Here is a 12,926-nt window from a genome sequence, read left to right on the forward strand (position 1 = left end):
ACCCTTGGAGTCACGTTTTAGGGAGAGGGGAGGGCTGTCCTCTTATTCGGTATTGCTCTCCCCTCATATCGTCAGCTGTCAGCGCCTGCTGGTTCCTTCCCCCTGTTGCCTCCCGCATCTGGCCTTCTGGGCAGTTTGGCATTTGTGAAATGAGCATGGGCTTTGGGGCTGGCAGATGAAGGTTCAGATCTTGTCTGTGATAGGTGCTAACTGTGTGACCCTGGGCAGATTTGCGTTCTGAACCCGAGTTTCTGCATCTGTAAAGTGTAGGTGTTGCTAGCTCGTATCAGTTTTTTTTTTTCTTTAGTGTTAGGTTACACAATACATGTTAAAGGCATCTGTAGTCCATTCTCTGGCATACAGTTGATATTTAATAAATGTTGATTGTTTCTGCTTGCCCGTTCCTCTCTTTTCCCTAGTCCTGAAGCTGTCACCCTGTGGTGTGCTCCCATCACCGTACTCCAGAGCTTTCCGTCTGGCTGGCTGTTTGCAGTCTCTCCCTGCTTCTTGCATCACCTGCACAGTTGTGTAAATGCTATTTGGTAGCTTTTTATGCTTCAGCTCGCCACAGCCTTGCTGCAGAGCCTGTGCGGCTCAACCATGCCTTGGATGTTGTCTCTCCCTGGCCTTTATGGCCCTTCCTGAGGTACCCTAGCTCCTTGCCTCTCTTTCTTCCCTCTTCCAGATCCAGGGATTGGGCTAGACCACGTGGCAGTCTATGTTGGCGTGTCCACTCTGTGTGTTCCATTCCTTCTTCGAGTGGGCCTTCCCCACCCCACACCTGGCTCCGCTGAACCGTTCTCGTCCCACCCACTTGTCCCACCTTGGCCTGGAGTCCTGAGTCCAGGCGTTCCTGCCTTCAGCCTCTGCTTGGTACTCATGTCTCTATTTGTTCTATTTTTGTAACTTGCCCCTTGTATCTCCTTGCTTCCCTTTAGCTTTAAATGCTGTTTAGGGTACAGTGTGGGGTTTCATGAGCCGTCTGCCAACCAGGTGGCCACCCCTCCCAAGAGCAGAGTGTGGCTCTTCCGTCTCATTTGCTCCCTGCTCCAGGCCCCTGTGTGGTCTCCATCTATGTGGAGTTGGACACTTCTGTGTGGGTAATACACTTCTCAGCCTGTGGTTAAATCTTCCTCGCCCCCTCTGTCGCTCAGCCCAGTGAGCGTCCCTTCTCCATACTTTTTCCTTGAGTCCAGTGGACTCGTCTACTTGTTGGTTTGCTCTCTGTGCTTTCCGAGCTCTGGGGTTTCCTTTACCCATTCCCTCTGCTTGAAATAACCCTTCCCAGTCTTCCCAGATCTTCAAGGTCCCTTCTGCAGTGCCATCCTCAGCTTTCCCCACCTCTAGCCGGAAGCAATCAGGCCTCCTTCTGGGTGGCCATATTTCTTTATCTGAAGTATCCTTGGGCACAGTCGTTCTTCTTTTGTTATGGTTGTTCATGGATTTGCCTGATGACCCCTACTTGGGAGCCAGGGTTAGGAATTTGGGCACCTATCTCCTGACCGTGTGACCTTGGGCAAGAAATGGGAACCCTCTGGACCTCCGGATCCTCAGCTGTGAGATGGGAGTACTTCACCCTGCCTCAGAGCAGTTGAGAGGCTCACACCTGACACTTAGCGCCATGCCTGACCTGTGATAGGCTCTCGGGGGGTGTAATCTTCCTTTCCCTCTGTTCCTCTAATGGACTGGAAGCTACTTGGGGACAGGGCCTGTCCCCATTATGCCCAGCACATTGGAGCCTATAGATAGTGGTTGAATGAATGAGTGCAGCCTGGGAGGCCCATGGGCAGCTCAGGGAATGTCCAGTCTCCCACCACTCTCTCCTGCACTGGGAACTGTTTAGACTGTGTCCCAGGGGTGTACGGCGGCGGGGCGGGTAGGGGGTGGGGGCAGCCAGGAGCCCTCTGGCCCGTATTGTCCAAGTCTGAATTAACTGCTGGTTCTGCTGTGAAACACACTTCAGCAGTGTTGGTGGGGCCGGTGGGAGAGACAGAAAGGGGAGAAGCTGCTTACACCCTTTCAGGTGGGCCTGGAGCCCGCACTCCAGATACCATGAGTGACTCTGCCTCACCCCTGAGGAGCCAGCAGTTCCCTGGGGACGCGCATGCCTGTCCTCACTGAGATACCCCTTTAAAGTCCCACAGTCTCATAGGGATGCCCCAGCAGCTTTGGGAGCTGAGTCCTGTTTTCCTGGGTTTTCTTCTCTGTGCCTCAAGCCTGATTTTGCAAACGATCTGTCCCTCTAAAATTCACTTGCCAAAGCCCTTGTGAAGGAGGATTTGGTGATGGGGGACCTATGATGGGCCCTAATCATGCTTTAATTCACCCTTGCAGATAGCTCACAGGTTGTTTCCACTCTGACATTTCTAGTCTCTGTTTTTTCTTTCTATTGTCCTGCATATCTCTCACCCCTATGCTGGGAGGTCTTGAAATTAAAATGACAGCAAGAGCTTAGGGAGGCCAGACCACTTCCTAGATTGTTTGCCCCTGCACCTGTTACACAGTGAAGGCTCCGGGGCCTCTGAAGGGCCCTGGCCTTGTCAGGGAGTTGGGGTTGGAGGGCTGGACTGGTGGTGCCGGGTCTTCTCTCAGATTCCAGTCACAGAAGTCAGGTTGTACACCTTCTGACTGCTCCCCAAGTTGCCTGAGAACAGAACTGTGTGATGTTTTAGAAGAGGCCTTTAATTAGTTAGCAGGAGCTTTCCTTGCTGCCCTGTTCTGAAAGCTCCGTGCAGGAAGCCGACAGCAAGAATGGCCTCTCAGTGTCTGTAGTGCAGACCCACTTTACAGAACATCACCAGTGGTTGGAGCAGCAGTGCAGAGCCTAGGAGAACAATAGTTGCTCCAGAACCCTGGGGACCATTTGTTAAACCGGAGCAGGCCATGGAGAAGAGAGTCTGGGATCTGGGTCAGGGTCACGGTGCTCCTGGCTTCCCCTGAATTTGTTGCTGCCCTTGCACAGGCACATTCCTGCTGTTTTCTCCTGCTCAGCGGAGCTGAACGGTGCTCAGGCGCTCAGTTCCTTGCTCGCTCCCTCTGCGTGCTAGCGGCCCCCACCCCCTCTTGGCGAGCATGGCCTGTGTTTGTTATTGTAGTTCTGGCGCTGGGCCAGGCCTGGCTGGGAGCCAGCCTTGTGGGTACAGTGTGTACAGTGAGTGCTGAGCCAAGTTTGTCATCATACACGATTAATTTTTTTTTCTAATCTGGTAGGGGTGGGGTGAAGGAGCAGGCGAGGGAAGAGTTTCTCTGATGCTTGAAAACAGGCCACATGGAATTCTGCGGAGACATTATTGATGAAAGGGTGAAACACTCTGTCTCTTGTTTTTCCTTCTCTCCCTCTCTCTTTCTTTTTCCTCCTTTCTCGTTGTCTTCCTCTCTCCTCTGCATGTCCCTATCCGAGGAAATCAGCCTGTAGGAGATCGACAATATGAGGTCTTATTTTCAGTGACTAGAATACTAAATTTACGCTCCTAAATCAGTTTTCATTGTGTTGAAATTGACAATTTGTTTAATTAGAAGTTTGCCCTGTAGGAGGCCCTTCTTAAAGACAGTTATTTCTTTCTCTTTCTCTTTCTCTCTTTTTTTCCTTTTTAAGACTCTAAAGGGTAGTAGTGAATGTTCCGTTTAATTGAAGTTTTTATTTCAGTTTGAATGTATTAACTAATCAAGTGTTTATGAGATATACCTGATGATAAGAATACATTTAAATTAACAAACAATAGCCTAACTCATTAACTAATGACATTGATCTGGCCAGGCCCTGCATTCTCGGAGGTGGTTTTGGGGAGCAGGTGGGTTTGAGTATGGGGAAAGAGGCTTGGGGTGAAAGAGTGACCCCTTGGATGCTTTGCAGAGCTCTTCCTTCTGGAGCGTGGACCTTGGGTGGAAGATGGTGGCAGTGAGCAAGGGAGGAATCCCAGCCCCTCTGCAGCCCGGGATCACGCGGCAGTCTCCCTCTCCATCCTTTGCTGCCCCATCCCGTGTGGTGATGGGGCCCTGAAGCATCTACAGACCAGACCTCTGTGCTGTGCTGTTTGCTGCTCCTTGTTCTCCCTTAAGAGGTGATCCCTAGCTCTGGGATGTCCATGCAGAGACCGTAGCCTCGGGCGGTGACTCAGTTGGTTCTGTGATTTGCTCGTGTAAGGTTTCCCATTAGGTAGTGTTTCCCGCAGCTTGGCTTCATATACTGGTGGATTAGAAGTGAGCACACCCAGAACTGCTTGCCCCTATTTTTGACTTGGCTGCGTACTATTCAGTGGTTTGCCTGTTTCGGTGGCCTGCTCCTATTCTGGGAGTGTCATTCATTTTTGAAGCCAGCAGACATTTCCTAAGCACTAATTCTGTGGCAGGCTCCGTGCGCTGAAAACTGCAGAATGCACAGCATTCCTGTCCTCAAGGAGCTCTAGTCTAGCAGGAGAGACGTTTGACTGTGAAGCAATGATAAAAGAAAGCACTGTGTGCAAAGTGCCAAGAAAGAGTCTAGTAGGAATTCAGGAGGAGGGTGTTCCTTCTAGAGGATGGTAGAACTTACATGGAGGGTGAGAATGAATTTTGCTAGGAACTGGTGAGGAGGAAGCCCAAGACACCTATGGTGATGTGCAGTGTAACCAGGGTGTGGGGGCTGCGTGGGGGGGGCGGGTTGGGGAGGGCAGAGTTTAGAAGGGAGGGATGGGGCAGGACTGTGGAGGGCCTTCAGTAGCAAAATGATCTGCATTTTACCTACAGCACTGAAAAGCCACTGAAGGATTGAATAAGGGAGTGACACTTTTTTTCTCTGGAATAGAAAGGCCTGTTGGGTTTTTTGATGTACATGAGGTTGGAATATAGGATTTATAAGACCCATGGAGAAATAGCCTGAGTGACGATCTTGGGGTGTGGCTGGAGTGTAGAGAGGCCTGTGCCTCTTGCCCTTGTGAGGGGCACTCAGCCTTTCTTTGCGAGTCAGGTCCTGCTAGGGGGCCAGTCCCCTGCACTCACTCTCCCTTGCCCTTCTCTGAGCACTGGGAGCCATGGCTGTTGAGAAACCTCTGCTGACACCGGACTCCACCCTAGAGTTAGAGCCACCAGGACAGAAGATGGTGTATGGCTGATAGATTTTCCGATTCCAGCCACAGCATGGGGTGGCTGGGGCATATTGTTCGGGGCCTGCTTGGGTCCTCTGTCTGGCAGGGAAAAGGGCTGGAGAGGTTGGGGCCAGAAACCAGATTGCTTCTCTCATGCTTTCCCCTGTTCTGATGAGATGGAAGAAAAAAAATTATGAGAGGTCGAAGATCTGTGGATTGTACTTGTTGCTTTTTTTTTCTTTTTGAAACACTTGGCTTTGGGATTCAGGGTTCTTCTTCCCAAAGATAGAGAAGGTGGGGGCAGCAAGGTAGCTGGAAAATTCCCCGTGACTGCAAGGCAAGGATCTGAGCTGGTCCCCACGCCGATGATGGGAGAGGCCTCTTCTGATTGAAAGACAGCTTCCAGGACCTGCAGCTTCTCCTGACCTTGCAGCCTCCGTCTCCCTCGTCTCTTCCCAGATTAGGTGTCTGCTGAAAGCAGGAGACTGGGAGTTATCCAGGCAGGTCTGAACCCATGGTCAGTTCATTCTCTCCCTGCCCGCCCCCCAATGAACGTCAGTGCTCCCTTCTTATGGTTAGCTTTCTGCCATCAGGGCAAAACCAGGAGAGGACCAAGAAGAAACTGCCTGAGCCCTTTAACTCTCTCAGCGTGCCTTCAGAGGTGGGCACGGTGGAGGGTTTGGGTTAATAGCACAGCACAGAGAAGATCCGATGAGCATGGCTTGGAGCCCCGCTGCCTTCCCTTTGGTCCTTGTGGGCGAGGGGGGTGCGGAAAGAGGAAGGAACCAAGAGAAGCCACTTTGCCCGGCTCTCTCTTGAACATGCTTCTCTCTCTCTCCCTCCCTACCCTGAATTTGGCCTGCTTCCCGAACTTTTTCCCAGAGTGGTGTCGTCACTGGCCTGCGGCAGGTCTGGATGTTCTGCCAGCATTCCAGAGAGTTTATGATCGCTCGCAGATGTGCCTCCAAGAACACACTGTACCCAAAGCAGAAATTAATGCAGGCTTGACTGCTGTCCAAGCCCATACACGGGAGAGAGGAAAAAGAAAACAAAAACTGTTTAATGCTGTTTATAAATTATACACTGGCTGATGAAAAATACATTTCTTCCCCTCTCCTCCCCCTTTCCTCGCGGCCCCCCCCACCCCCACCCCTTCTCGTTTTCTGCCTCCGGAGCCTAAACTGAGACCAGAAGAATATGGTTTTGCTTTTTAGCTCCTGTTTTGGCTGGGATCCGAAACCCTGCTGCTGATTCACAGCCAGAGTATTTTTCCCCTTTACCTGATGAAATATACTGATTTTTCCAGCCCAGATGGGGTGTTTTGGGTTTTGTTGTCTGGGTTTTGTTTTGTTTTTGTTTTTATTTTAACTTTCTTTTTTGGCTAGGGATTTTGTTGACAGTCAGTGACAGGTCCTGGGATGGCGCTGTGTGCCATGCTGGCCTCAGGGCAGATAGAACCCCACATCTGTGCCCCTCAGTGCTGCTGGATGTGCGTGCCTGGGTCTCCCCGGCCCCGAAGGCTTCACGTCAGCCAGTTGAACAGACGAAGTTCGGAAAGTTCACGGCAGGTCATTGTATTAAACAGTGTTTTCTTCACTTCTCTCCCGCCCCTTCACCTCCAGCCCCGTGTGAAGAGGGGGTTCGCATATCCCTCCCCCCAAATACACACGTCTCTACCTCCATATGGTGCCTTAGCAGGGGTTTGGAAAGTTCGTCTCATCTATCCCTCTGGATCCCAGCCTTCCCCCTGCACTCCAGTCCCCCATCCCAATTTATTCTATAAATTCGTTTCCGCATTATGTCTATCCATTTACATGGCTTTTGTGTTTTTTAATACTGCTAATGTTTATCATTTGCCCAACAGGCTCGACAGATTTTGCTTCCTGTAGAGCATCGAGGCTTCAGAGCCCCCTGGTTGCTAAGTAGCAGTCTCCCTGTACTGTAATGGGCTGATTGTGTATTCCATGCAGCGCTGTATCTTATTTTTGTATGCAAGACAAAGTGTTTTGATGGAGGACGATTGCGGCAGTGTCTGGAGGCTGTTTGGAGTTTTATGGGCTGTACAGTACACTGTGTGCTCTCCGAACAGAACACAGGCTGTTGAATTTGGGATTGGATTTGTCATTTTTCCCCCCTCAGAGAGGAGCCTGTCAGATAGAACATTACTTTAAGGGTGGAGGGAAGAAAGTGGAAATTATGTAATAACCTTCTCACTCTCTCTGTCTGTCTCTCTCTCTGTCTGTCTCTCTCTCTCTCTGTCTCTGTCTGATTTTTCTCTCCCAAAATAGGATGCTTTCTCCTCCACACGCCCCCTTTCCTACCACCATATGATTTTGTCGAGCTAGATGATGACGTTCCTATCAGGAAACGAATGGCCCTAGAGAGATGGATGCTGGGACATCCTGTCTGTCTGCTGTTTATTCTCCTTCTCTCCCTTCCTCTGCTTTGCTCCTTCCATCCTTCCTAAGTTCTGGGCTGCTTTGCTGGCCCTTGTTTTTGTCTGAGGATGAATGGATAATGGGGCTATAAGGTAGGATGTGTGTGGGATCCACCCAAAGGCAATTTTCTTATTTCCAGGGCCTTTTCACCTCCCTTTTGCTCCCCACACATGCACCCCACCAGGATTTTTAGGTGGTCCTCTATTTATGTGGTTCTCCATTGCTTCCTTTCCTCCTTAGTCCTCATGCCCTAGCCCTCTAACCAGGCTGTGCCTGGGTCCCAGGATCCAAGGCTGTGCCCAAGGGACCAGATTCCACTACACCCACGTGCCATACTCTTCAAGCTGTCCTTCTCGGCGCTCTCTACTGAGCTTGCTGTGCTGGCGGGTGTTGATTTCCAGCTTTGCTTTTCTCCTCTCCTTCTATTTTTTCCCAGTCTCCTTTTGTCTCCCTTCATCTCTTTGTCCCTGTCCTTATGTCTGTGTTGGCCTCAGCCTTTTCTTGATGCTCCTGTGTGTTTTCTGTCTTCCTTCTTTGGTCTTCATCTCTCTTTGTCTCCATCTGTCTTGGTTGGTCTTCTCTCTCTCACCCACCCATCAAAGTTTCTTAGCTTAGAAGTTGGGTGGTGGTTGGGATGGGGAACAAAATGCCGTGTTGGCCGTAAGGCCTGGGGAGGACTCTAAGCAAGTGCTCCGAGAGTACTCCCAGCACCTGGAACCTTGTGTGGTCCTGTCCCTGGCCACTTGAGGACCAGAGTGGGGTTCTCTTGCTTGGCTTCTGCTTTTCCTGGGTCCCTGGATGTTTTCTTAAGTTGAGCTGAGCATGGGCAAGTGGAAGAGCAGGGTTAAGATTTTCAAGGTCTTCCTGGACTTTGCTACTAAAAAGCACACCTTGCCGACACTGTGCCTGCACAGGTCTGTACCACGGAACTCAGTGCAGAGCCCGCCTGGCACCTTGTAGTTTGTGCTTCCTCACATACCCGTGGCCTGGCAGAGTGCCTAGAACATAGAAGGCTTTTTGATAAGTTTTTGTTGAATAAGTGAATAATACCCTGTTACTAAAGTGTTTGTATTTCTGGGGCAGATCTGGGCTTGGTGGCACTTGAGACTTGAGAGGACTCCATGAGAGGACCACTGCTCTGCCCTAGGAAGAGGAGAACCAGAGCCACAGGCCTAGGCAGATGGAGCACCCAGAGCGGGGTGGATGTCATGTTGTTTCACAATTTTGGGTGTCTTCTCTTGGAAAAGATTATGAATATCCAGTGTTGGAGCCCCTCCCAGGGAATGGGCCAGTGCAAGGGAGGGCGCCCAAAGCTTCAGCTTGATTAGCTTTAGGGAGGACAGGCCCCCGTGAACCACCGTGAGGAGCTGACGGTTGAGGGCCCCACAGTTGGAGCAACTGAGTGGGGAGATTCAAGAATAAGGATAGGATGGCAACATCTGCTCAGCTCTGGGGACCCTCAGAACATGGGGCAGCCATGTCCACAGGCCTTGGATCTGCATTCTATAAGGGTTGGAACAGATCATCTACTTTTGGTAAGCTGCCACTGGTCACAATGGACCTGGAGTCCTCTTTTTATTTCATACTCTCTTCTCAACAAGGCTAGTTGGTAAGGAGAGACCCTAAGTCCCACCTCACCCAGAGCCACCAAGTGGATCGAAAAACATGGTAGCATCCTAGTCTCCACACTGACTGTCAGTGACTCAGTGAAACACCATGATATCCACCCCTTTCCTGGGTGCTCCATCTGGCTTTGGTTCTCCTCTTCCTGGGCAGAACCTTGGTCCTCTCATGGGGATTGTGTGTGTGTGTGTGTCTCAGAGAGGAACCATGAGAGTGAGGGGTCCTAGAGGTGATGAGAAGTGTATGTAAATGTCTTAGGGTCTGTTCTGCAGCGCTTCCAGACTCCTCAGTAATTAGGGTCAATGGAGGAGGTAGGATTGGACAGTTCTTTGGGAAAGATGCTACTGTACTCCTTGGAAGGTGTGGAAAAGCTGTGGTTATGTCCCCAGAAATGAGGGGCGGCTGTGTCTGTGCGTGTATGTGTTTGCGTGTGCACGTGTGAGAAAAAAGATCGAGGAGAAGCGTTTACATGAAATACTCAAAATTGTTCCATTGCTGTAATGGCCCCTCACAGACCATTACCTTGCAGATTTAAAAACTAAATGAGCTCATCATATCTAGTGACTTCCACCGACATTCGTGCTTGATTGCAAAGCCTGCCTTACCTCTGAATTTCAGCTTCATTGTTATTAATTCTCAGACGTTGGTGCTGTGCCACCCCCCTTGCATTCAACCTCGAACACGTTGATTTTGTGTGATGGATGGGAATGTTTCTCAACAGGACCCCACTGATGAACCTTTTCGGTTTAAAAATAGCCCCCTGACCTGTAGGACCCAGTCTGGAGTTTCCGAGGAATCCATTGGGCCGAGGTGGGATGTGGGTTGACTTTGGAGGGGGCTGAAGATTTGCAGTTTGTAATTTAAGAATTTGAGTTTCCTATGAATGATTCTGCGTGCCGTGCAATACTCTGCATTTTCATAACTGTCTCTTCCACTTTGGGGAAAGGAAGGGAGGGAAGAAATAACAGCAGCAGCGAGCGTTCTGTGGGCAAAGGAAGAAAACAAGAGATTGGGGCAGAGAACAGGCTAAATTTAAAATTGTAATTGGCTGACTTCCACTGGCTTGCGGGTGTTTTAATGACTCATAATAACTTCATTTAAAACCAGCTGAGCAGAAAATAGATTGGAGAGGAGCCTCAGGCCATTATGGATTTGTTTTTTTTGACAAGCTCGGTTTTCAGCAGCCAGGAAGGCTCTCAGAGAGGGTTTGGCTGTGTTCTCTCTCTCTCTCTCTCTGAGGGTTGGTGGTCTGCCCGGGAGAGATTGTATAGAAACCGGGGCTGCTTTTTTTTTTTCCCTCCCCCCACCCCTTTTTTAACTGATTAAAAATAGATGCCTTGAGGTATTATTTTAGCATCAGTAGGATTTTTTTTTTTACTTTTGATGTGGTAAATGGAACATAAATAAAATTGTTTTTGAAATTACTGAATTAATTAGGTAGTAAAGCAACTACAATGCGTAAATTTCCTTTGCCAGTTGCCCTGATCCATATTTGGGGGGCGTTCCCCTTTACTCCCAATCCCCTCCTCCTCTCCTCCACCAGCGCCCCCCTCCACCCAGTGTGGACCCTCCCTTTGAATGGCAAGGTTCTATTATCACCCCCGCCACAGCTAAATGATTTTTTAAAAGATCTGCAGGATTTTGACAGGATTGCTTCTGTCCAGCTACCCAGTCAGCTCAAGGAAGCATGAGTTTTGGGAATTGCCAGAAAAGGCTCTAACCTGCCTTAGTCGTTTTAAATAGATCCTGCCTGTTTCCCGTGCTAGGAACGGTGCCAGCCTGGCCAGTGTTCCTTTTTTTCTTCTCTTTTTAAAGTCAGCCGGCTCAGCCATAGGATGCGTCTGTCTGGGCAGGACAAGAGGCTGCCCCCCGATCTGATTGCGCCTAGCCATTTATCTACCCCCTCTTATGGCACCTGTCACCTTCGTTGTGTCATAGCTATTTATTTGCTTGTCCTTTTTCGCCTACTAGACTCTAAGCTTCTTCAGAACATGTGATTTATTTCCGCATCCCCCATACCACCTAGCAGAATAACCTGCGTGGTGGTTATAACTCAGTGGTTTTTTGAATAAACTAATGGGTGAGTAGGTGAGTGTGTGGCTAGGCGCCTGGTAGGGACTAGTGCCAAAACACTCCCCTGCTTCCTTCCAGCCCTGGGGTCAGCAGTCTGGAGGAGAAGACGAGGAACGGAGGCAGGACCTTATTGGTAGCGTGCTCCGTTGCATCCTCACAGCCTAACACACAGCAGGCTCTCAATAAATATCTGTTGAATAAATGAATGGCTCAGGATGGACGGTAGGGAGAAGGGAAGGAGAGAAAGGCACGTACGTTTGTTGGATGCCTGCTGTGTTCCAGGCATGGTGCTTGGCGCTCTGCCTGTCTGAACTCAGTCTTACATTGACCTTGGAAGGTAGGTATGCTGATTCCATTTTGCAGGTGAGGCCACTAAGGCTTGAAGAGGTGAAATAACTCGTGTCAGGTCAGACAGCCAGGACATGGCAAAGCTGGATTTGTGGCCAGGGCTCTCTGGCCCCACACGGCTGCTTTTCTGCTGCACCTGGCCCAAATGCTTGCTTCTCTGTGTGTAGAGATACCCAACGTCTCAGAGACTTGGGAGCTGAGACAAGGAGAGCAGGGCAGGCCCTGTCCCCAGGGGTCCTGGGGGTGGGGTGGGTGACCCAGTAATTGTCTACTGTTCAGGGTTTTGCACCTAGGCCACCAAGAACAGATGTGTCACTTACTGGCTTCTTCTTGCTCTGCTTGTGCCACATGTGGCTGCCCTTGTGGCCATTACTTCTCCTCATCACCTTGTAGGGCTGGGGGTAGAGTGGTTCTGGAGCATTGCTGGAGGGTCTGTGGATGAGTATGTGACTCTCGCAGCCAGACGAGAGCTTGGTTGTATCATTCCCCCTAGTCCCCACCACACCCCATGCAGAGAGGAGGGTTAGGACTAGAATGCTGCCTGGGGTCCCTCCTGCATGGTGACCCAGCTGGGTGCTGTGCTCCTGCGGGGAGGCCCTCTGTGATGGTGAGTCAGGAGTGAAAGGGGCAGCTGACCAATACTGCATCCCAGAACCATGGGAGCTGTGGCTGCTTGGGTTGTCACTAGCTCCTTAGACTTCCAGTGACTTGGAGTGTAACACATCAGGAAGATTGCCGCCTCCCTGACCTTTCAGAGTCTGTCCAGTGAGGCTGGGCCACTTGGCATGAGGCTGGTTACGCCTGTTCTCCAACCACCTCATCTTCCCCAGGCACGCGCTGGGGATACTGGAAGCCTTCTCTGGGGACTGAAACATCAACCAAATGGGAACCAGATGGTGAAGGTTGGGCAGCAGAGAAGCGTTGATGACTATTCTGGGTCACTACATGTGGCCTCTTTTGAGGAGAAATCATTCATGAATGAATTCATCAGTTAGCAGTTACGAGCTGAGGGCCAGTGGCATGCAAAGCCGAGCAGGATGGCCAGAGGGGCTGCAGCCAGGGTCCTTACCTGCAGGGGGGGTGTCGTTCTGGCTGAGAAGATGACGTGAGCCCCAGAAAGGGAACGTTGCATGCAGGGCTGAGTGTGCTCACTGTCCCTACAAGGGGGAAAGGGTGAGTGTTGCAAAGTTGACAGGAGAGTGAATCTCCCAAGGACCAGGGTGATGAGGAACGGCTTCAGTGATGGCTCTTTCCTGCCAGTATGTCCAGATGGAGCTTCATGGTGGGAAAGAGACTTGCTTTTCCGGTCAAGAGGAAGCAAGAACCTCTGTAAGCTGGAACCAGCTAGACAGGTTTCCCTTCCCTCTTCCTCCTCCTCCGC

General features: G+C 50.6%; 1 protein-coding gene across 4 annotated transcripts in view; it reads left to right on the forward strand.

The window, feature by feature from the left end:
* The window catches only part of ZBTB16 (zinc finger and BTB domain containing 16), a 182,518-nt gene that overhangs the window by 93,424 nt on the left and 76,168 nt on the right, over positions 1-12,926 (forward strand). The window lies entirely within an intron of this gene.

Source organism: Equus caballus, chromosome 7 (assembly GCF_041296265.1).
Source record: "Equus caballus isolate H_3958 breed thoroughbred chromosome 7, TB-T2T, whole genome shotgun sequence".
Taxonomy (NCBI): Eukaryota; Metazoa; Chordata; class Mammalia; order Perissodactyla; family Equidae; genus Equus; species Equus caballus.